This window comes from Leopardus geoffroyi, chromosome D2 (assembly GCF_018350155.1).
Source record: "Leopardus geoffroyi isolate Oge1 chromosome D2, O.geoffroyi_Oge1_pat1.0, whole genome shotgun sequence".
Taxonomy (NCBI): Eukaryota; Metazoa; Chordata; class Mammalia; order Carnivora; family Felidae; genus Leopardus; species Leopardus geoffroyi.
Genome location: NC_059334.1, coordinates 75,291,704 through 75,297,495, shown reverse-complemented (window position 1 = coordinate 75,297,495; position 5,792 = coordinate 75,291,704). Strand labels below are relative to the sequence as shown.

The following is a 5,792-nucleotide window of genomic DNA, read 5'->3' as shown; positions in this document are numbered from 1 at the left end:
AGTGAGATTAAGTAACCTGCCCAGATCTATGCAGGGGTGAGTGGCAGGGCCAGGACTGTGGATACAGACAGTCTGGCTCCAGAGCCCAGATTCATAACTACCATTCTCCACTGATTTTCCAAGCAGGGGGATCCTTGAGGCCATCGGGCCCGGCCTCTCCCTCAGTCACTCATTCCTGAGCCAGTTTTAGGACCTTTGCGATATCTGTCTCCCACCTCTAATGCCACTAACGCAACTTTTTCATTCTCATAATTCACTCCGTCTACTTGAATACGTTTGTCTGAAATGAAACCTTGATATTCGCAAGAGGGGTGAAAACTCAGCATCGTTTGCCATAAAAATAGAGAGGAAATGTAAAAATAGGTCCAGCGAAAGCAGCGTGACTAACTGTGAGCTGAGTCCTGCCCTCCCCCGAGTCCCAGAGCCCCCGGTGCCTGAGTTGAGGGATGAAAAGAGGAGACGAAGAGGTGTCACCTTCACGGGCTATGCCGTGTGCCCTCAGGGTTTAGACGGAGGCCCAGGGAACTGCTGCACCCGTGACCAGCGGGACCCCTGACTCCTGAGCATGGGGCCCTCCGCGCTCATTAGGCACATTTTCACACGCGCTGCCCCCACCAGGTTAATTCCCGAGTTAATTCGTGTAACATACCTGTTGATGGTGGCTCTGTCTCCTGCCCTCGCCCTCCAGTTCTCACGTTCCTGAAGCAATTCCTAACCTCCACCGGCCCCCGCTGTCATTGGCCACTCCGGAGGTAGCCCCCGGCCACGTGGGAACTTGGATTCAGGGCCCCTAGATCTAGGGGTCTGCTGTCACTGTGGCGGCTCATTTAACTTCTTTCCATCTGCTGGCGCCATCTCCAAGTGGAGGCTAACAGCACTTTCTCTAAGGACCTCAAAGGGTTGTTGTCAGGACGCAAGGGAGGTCAAGGATTTGGAAACGCTCTGGTGGAAAACACGGCTCCGAATGTGCGAGTGTTCACGCCAACCCTCACTTATCCGGCATCCGCAAGCGATGAGAACCGTGAAGGAGGGGAGAGGCATTTGCACACAAAAGAGAGAACTCACAGCCAGCTCCTGCGTCTGTTGGACCTGCACGGATCCTGCTGCACGATGGGCCAGGTGCTAGCGAGTATTAACGAATTCGGACGTGACACCACGTGGCCCCGACGTGAAGAGAGTCGTGGTGTAAAAGGCAGGTAACACACAGTTACGTGTGTGATGGGATTCCTCGTGGTGCAGACCCTCAGCCTTCTCGAGACCCGAGTCCCGCAGGTTGGGTCATCTGTTTCCCCCAATCACATGACTTCAGAGCTAACAGATGAGAAATGGGCAGGGCTCTTTCTGGGGCAAGGCAGGGGCTGACTTGGAGGGAAGGGGTAAGAGAATGAAGCAATTTGTGCTTTGAAGTCTGAGGTCACTATCTATCTATCATCTATGTATCTATCATCGTCATCTATCTATTATCTATCATCCATCTATCATCATCTATTATCTATCATCTATCATTTATCGACCTGACTTATCACTTTATCTATCATCTATCTAGTTTATCACTTTAGCATCTCTCTAACCTATCACTTTAGCATCTATCTAGCTATCCCTTTATCTATCATCTTTCTCCCTGTCACCTATCACCCATCTATCTTTCATTTATTACATTTTTTGTTCGACCCCCATCTCTGGAATAAAACTTCCACAAGTGCAGGGTGTTTTTTTGTTTTTTTTTTTTTTCTCCCCAGAGTATGTGGCCTGAGCATGCACCTAGGCACCTCGTACATGTCTGTTGGTTAACCTCCAACTCTGGGTTATCAAGGAAAGGTCAAGTTGTAGTTCATAGATTTTGAAAATAGAGCCCTGGATTTGTGCTTTTGCCCTCATCCCCTGAGACCTTATAAGGTGTCGGCGGGCACATAATTTCCGGTCCTGGAGAGCAGGGCCCCACCCACTGACCTTTATATCCAGCAGTAAGCCCGGGGCGGACACCCAGAAGCCACCGCCCTTCTCCACCTGGCCTCCTCTCGTGGACTTCCCTTGAGGGACTTCCCACGGAAGAGCTTCTACAGAGAAACAGGTTTTCTTTATTTCTATTTTTTTGTCATTTGCTCAATTTTCTTCATAATTTCCATATTTCTTACTACTCTTTCAAAGTCATTTAGAGGATAGGTAACCAGGATCCCTGTGATAGGACCGACGTCAAGAGCAAGGACAAGACAGTGACTATTGCAATTTACTTGTCCATACTCCTCCACTTAAAAAAAAAACAAAAAAAAAACTATAACAGCAAAAGTTTCAAATTAGCAACCCCCAAATGCCTTGCTTAACGTGAGTACTTTTTAGGACTACCGTTGCCATAGCAACCTGAAGCCTCTCTTGATGGTCACTGTACCCGATTCTATTGAAGCTAAAAATTACCTTAGCCTCGTGTATATGCTTGGCCAGCACAGTAAAGACTGGGTTCCAGAAAATTAAAACTTTTTTTAACCGGTTTGAAATTACTTCTACTGGAGCAAAAGAAACCTCTCAAATCTAAGTGTTTTTCTTCTTCTTCTTCTTCTTTTTTTTTTAAAGGCATAATTTGTTGGACATTAAAATAACAAAAGGGCTTTGAGAAAGGATTATGTGTTTCTGATGTTTCACCACTAGCATAGATTTACCTTATATCTGACTGATGTAATCTTGCGTTCTGAGGTAATGTTTTAGCTCTTTTTCTTCCCATCAATAAAGATCTCAACGATAGCACTTCGTTCTTTCTCTAGAACATTCCTTCAGATTTTTTGCTCTCCGTCTTGTAAACCATTTCAACCAGGATGGCGTACAAATTGGATGCAGGACTTCTGTCAGGGCAGGGAACTCATTACCAAGGGTTTTTATTGCTACAAGCTTAAAATGGAAAATGTTTCAAGTCTGGAGAGTTCCAGTGGAGATGCCCCGCATCAGCTGCTTTCCCTAGCTACGAGGAGAAGAGGAGAAGAAATTCAGTTCAGAGTTCTCTTCTTAACCCAAAAGGCGCCTGGCCCTGGGATCTCACTGAGCTCGGGGGCTGCAGAAGAATAGCCACTGGGGTAATTCTGATTTCAGAAAGAAAGCGCCTGTTTACAGCCCTGGCCTCCCTGGTAATCACGTGAGCCTCCTTTCCCCCCTTGCAACCTCGGCCGACTGGCCTACGACTCTCCAGGGCAAAATCTCTTTAAAAATTCACAGATATATCCCTCTCCATGCAAATCGACTGCAGAAACTACCCGGGCTTTGAATATCTTTTGAAACGGAAACAACTGTATGTAAATAAAGGGCTGTTATTTACCAACAAGAGGACAAAAGCCCCGGGCACCCCCTTCAGCTCAGGGCCCCCGCAGGACTTCTCTCCCCAGCAACTTCATACTTATTAGCTTGATTGCCAACTTCGGTTTATTATTCACAAACTCACCCTGAGCCCTGCCTTTGAATGCGTAGAAAAAATGGTGTTTATGTTCCAGAATTTTTGCTTTATTCTCATGACTGAAGTAAACGATGAAGTATTTTCTGCCTCAGCAGAGCCAGCAGGGAAGAAACACATGTTGTAATTATCTTAAATAAGCAGGCAGGGGACTTGGCTTCTGGAGCCTTGCGGTAGGGGCCCCGGGAAAAAGTGGGGGACAGTGGGGTGTCCTGCCGCCTACACTCAGCCTTCCTCGCATCTGCTCGCTTGGGACTAAAGGAAGGAACCGTCCCCCTTGCAAAGACGGCTTGTGTGTAATTTAGTGACAGAAATGTGCTCTCCGGCCAGTAAAACACATACTGGGGTTTTTTTTTTTTGAAAGATGAAAATTGACGAACATATTTAAACGTTTTAAAGGAAAATCATCGTATTCGGGCAACACAAAATGACAGGAGCAAACCTTAACTTTACTCAAAAAAAAAAAAAAATTCCATTAAAAAGTCATCACTTACAATAGCTTCTTAGGAATCTGAAACCAATACCTCCAGATCAAGATTCTGATCAGGACAAACCAATCGGGCGATTATCGGAGTACGGATAGCATTCAACGTTGGGCTTCAGCAATAATCTCAAACTCTGGTGTGTATCTGATTGGGGTTCCAGTTCCAAATGCAGTCAGCTTCTTCCATAATCAGTAAAATCAGCTATGTCTCTCTATGATTTTACTCTCGAAAGCATTTGTTACTGGGGGTTACTAGGCTTCAAAGAAATATTTTTGTTAAGCAATCTTCTCTATTGTCCTTTCTCCTTTCGGAGGCTGGGAGGGACGCTGGGAGGGACGCTGGTGACTGCAGGCTTGAATGGTGATCCCCTCGGGCCCTGCGCACCCCCCTCCCCTCCCGGTTTCTCCCTCTTGAGAGGGGTGGCAGATTTATTTCTCCTCGTTTCTCCTCTACCCAGTGGGTTCCGTGTTCGTTCTACTACTAATTAATGTGAGAATAGAGAATCAAAGAGGGTATCCCTCCGAAGAGTTGTTTTTGAAGAGTGACAAATTAATCCCCTCGGATATGCCTGGAGGCAGGCAAGATATCTTCTGTTTTGTTTTGCAAAATTCTGCAATTAGACGTGCAAAAGTTCCATTTTTAGCAAAGATTTTGTTGACAAATTTCATCCACTTCAGAACACGCACGCACACACACACACACACACACACACCCCTCAGCTTGTTCCCGGGAAACTATTCCTCAGGGAAGATATTTTTGGACAATTGGAAAAAACTCCTGTGCCAGGGTCTGCTTTTTGCCCACACCTGGCACCTGGCCGAAGGTTCTGGGCTCCGAAATGGGGAGTGGGCTCAGAACTCCTCAGGGCGGACCCTGCTTTAAGCACAGAACTTGGACATCCCTGCCCTCATTTGTGCCCTAAAATAACCCCGGGAGGTATCATTATTACCGCCATTTTACAGATGAAGAAACTAAGGCTCAGAGCAGTTAAGTGACTTGCTCAGGTCACACAGAAACAGTGTTGGAGTCCAGCTGCAAGCTCAGATGATTTTACTCTAAGTCCCAACCTCTTCTTTCCAGGTTCTCCCGACTTCCTGCAGGCTTCATGGAAATGAGAATGTTAGCAGGACCCGTGTAGAACTCCCAGCTTCACTGCAACCCCAGTGAAATGAAATCTGTGTCTCTCTTGCAACTCGGAGATCCATCTACGAGCTGGCAGATAATTACAGGTCATGATCTAAAGTTTCGTGTTTCATTTTCGCCTGATGCCCGCAGAATTAGGACATTAGTTTCTCATAAATCAGTGCCCTTCAATCAATTACGCTGAGTCACCAAGAACCCGTGAGCTGAGCCATCATCAGATGGGCTGGCTCCTACCCGCTCGAGGCTTTTGTCTTCCACTGAGAGCAGGTGATTTATTTATTGAAACATCGCTGCAACGGGAACGTCTTTCTCCCTTTCTTTCAGCTGTCCTTGGAGCCGATCCAGCCTTCCTCCGCTCCCAGTTCAGGAATCGGTGATCATGGAACAGAATTAGTTTTTTTTTTTTTTTTTTTTTTTAATTTTTTTTTTTCAACGTTTATTCATTTTTGGGACAGAGAGAGACAGAGCATGAACGGGGGAGGGGCAGCGAGAGAGGGAGACACAGAATCGGAAACAGGCTCCAGGCTCCGAGCCATCAGCCCAGAGCCCGACGCGGGGCTCGAACTCCCGGACTGCGAGATCGTGACCTGGCTGAAGTCGGACGCTTAACCGACTGCGCCACCCAGGCGCCCCGGAACAGAATTAGTTTTTGTCTCGTTCGGTGTTTCGGGGCTCCAGTCTTTAAATCCCGGGGCCCGGCTGAATAAAATAACACCAAGATGTTGTTGTTG

The 5,792-nt window shown here is 46.9% G+C and overlaps 1 long non-coding RNA gene across 2 annotated transcripts; it reads left to right on the top strand.

The window, feature by feature from the left end:
* The first annotated feature begins 516 nt into the window (after positions 1–516).
* LOC123577539 lies at positions 517–5,460 on the top strand. Of its 2 annotated transcripts, none has more exons than XR_006701911.1 (3): positions 517–1,376; positions 4,999–5,147; positions 5,386–5,460. It is a non-coding gene; the product is annotated as an uncharacterized LOC123577539 (long non-coding RNA). The 2 variants fall into 2 exon arrangements; XR_006701910.1 differs by lacking the exon at positions 517–1,376 and adding an exon at positions 1,969–2,071.
* Positions 5,461–5,792: the final 332 nt, after the last annotated feature.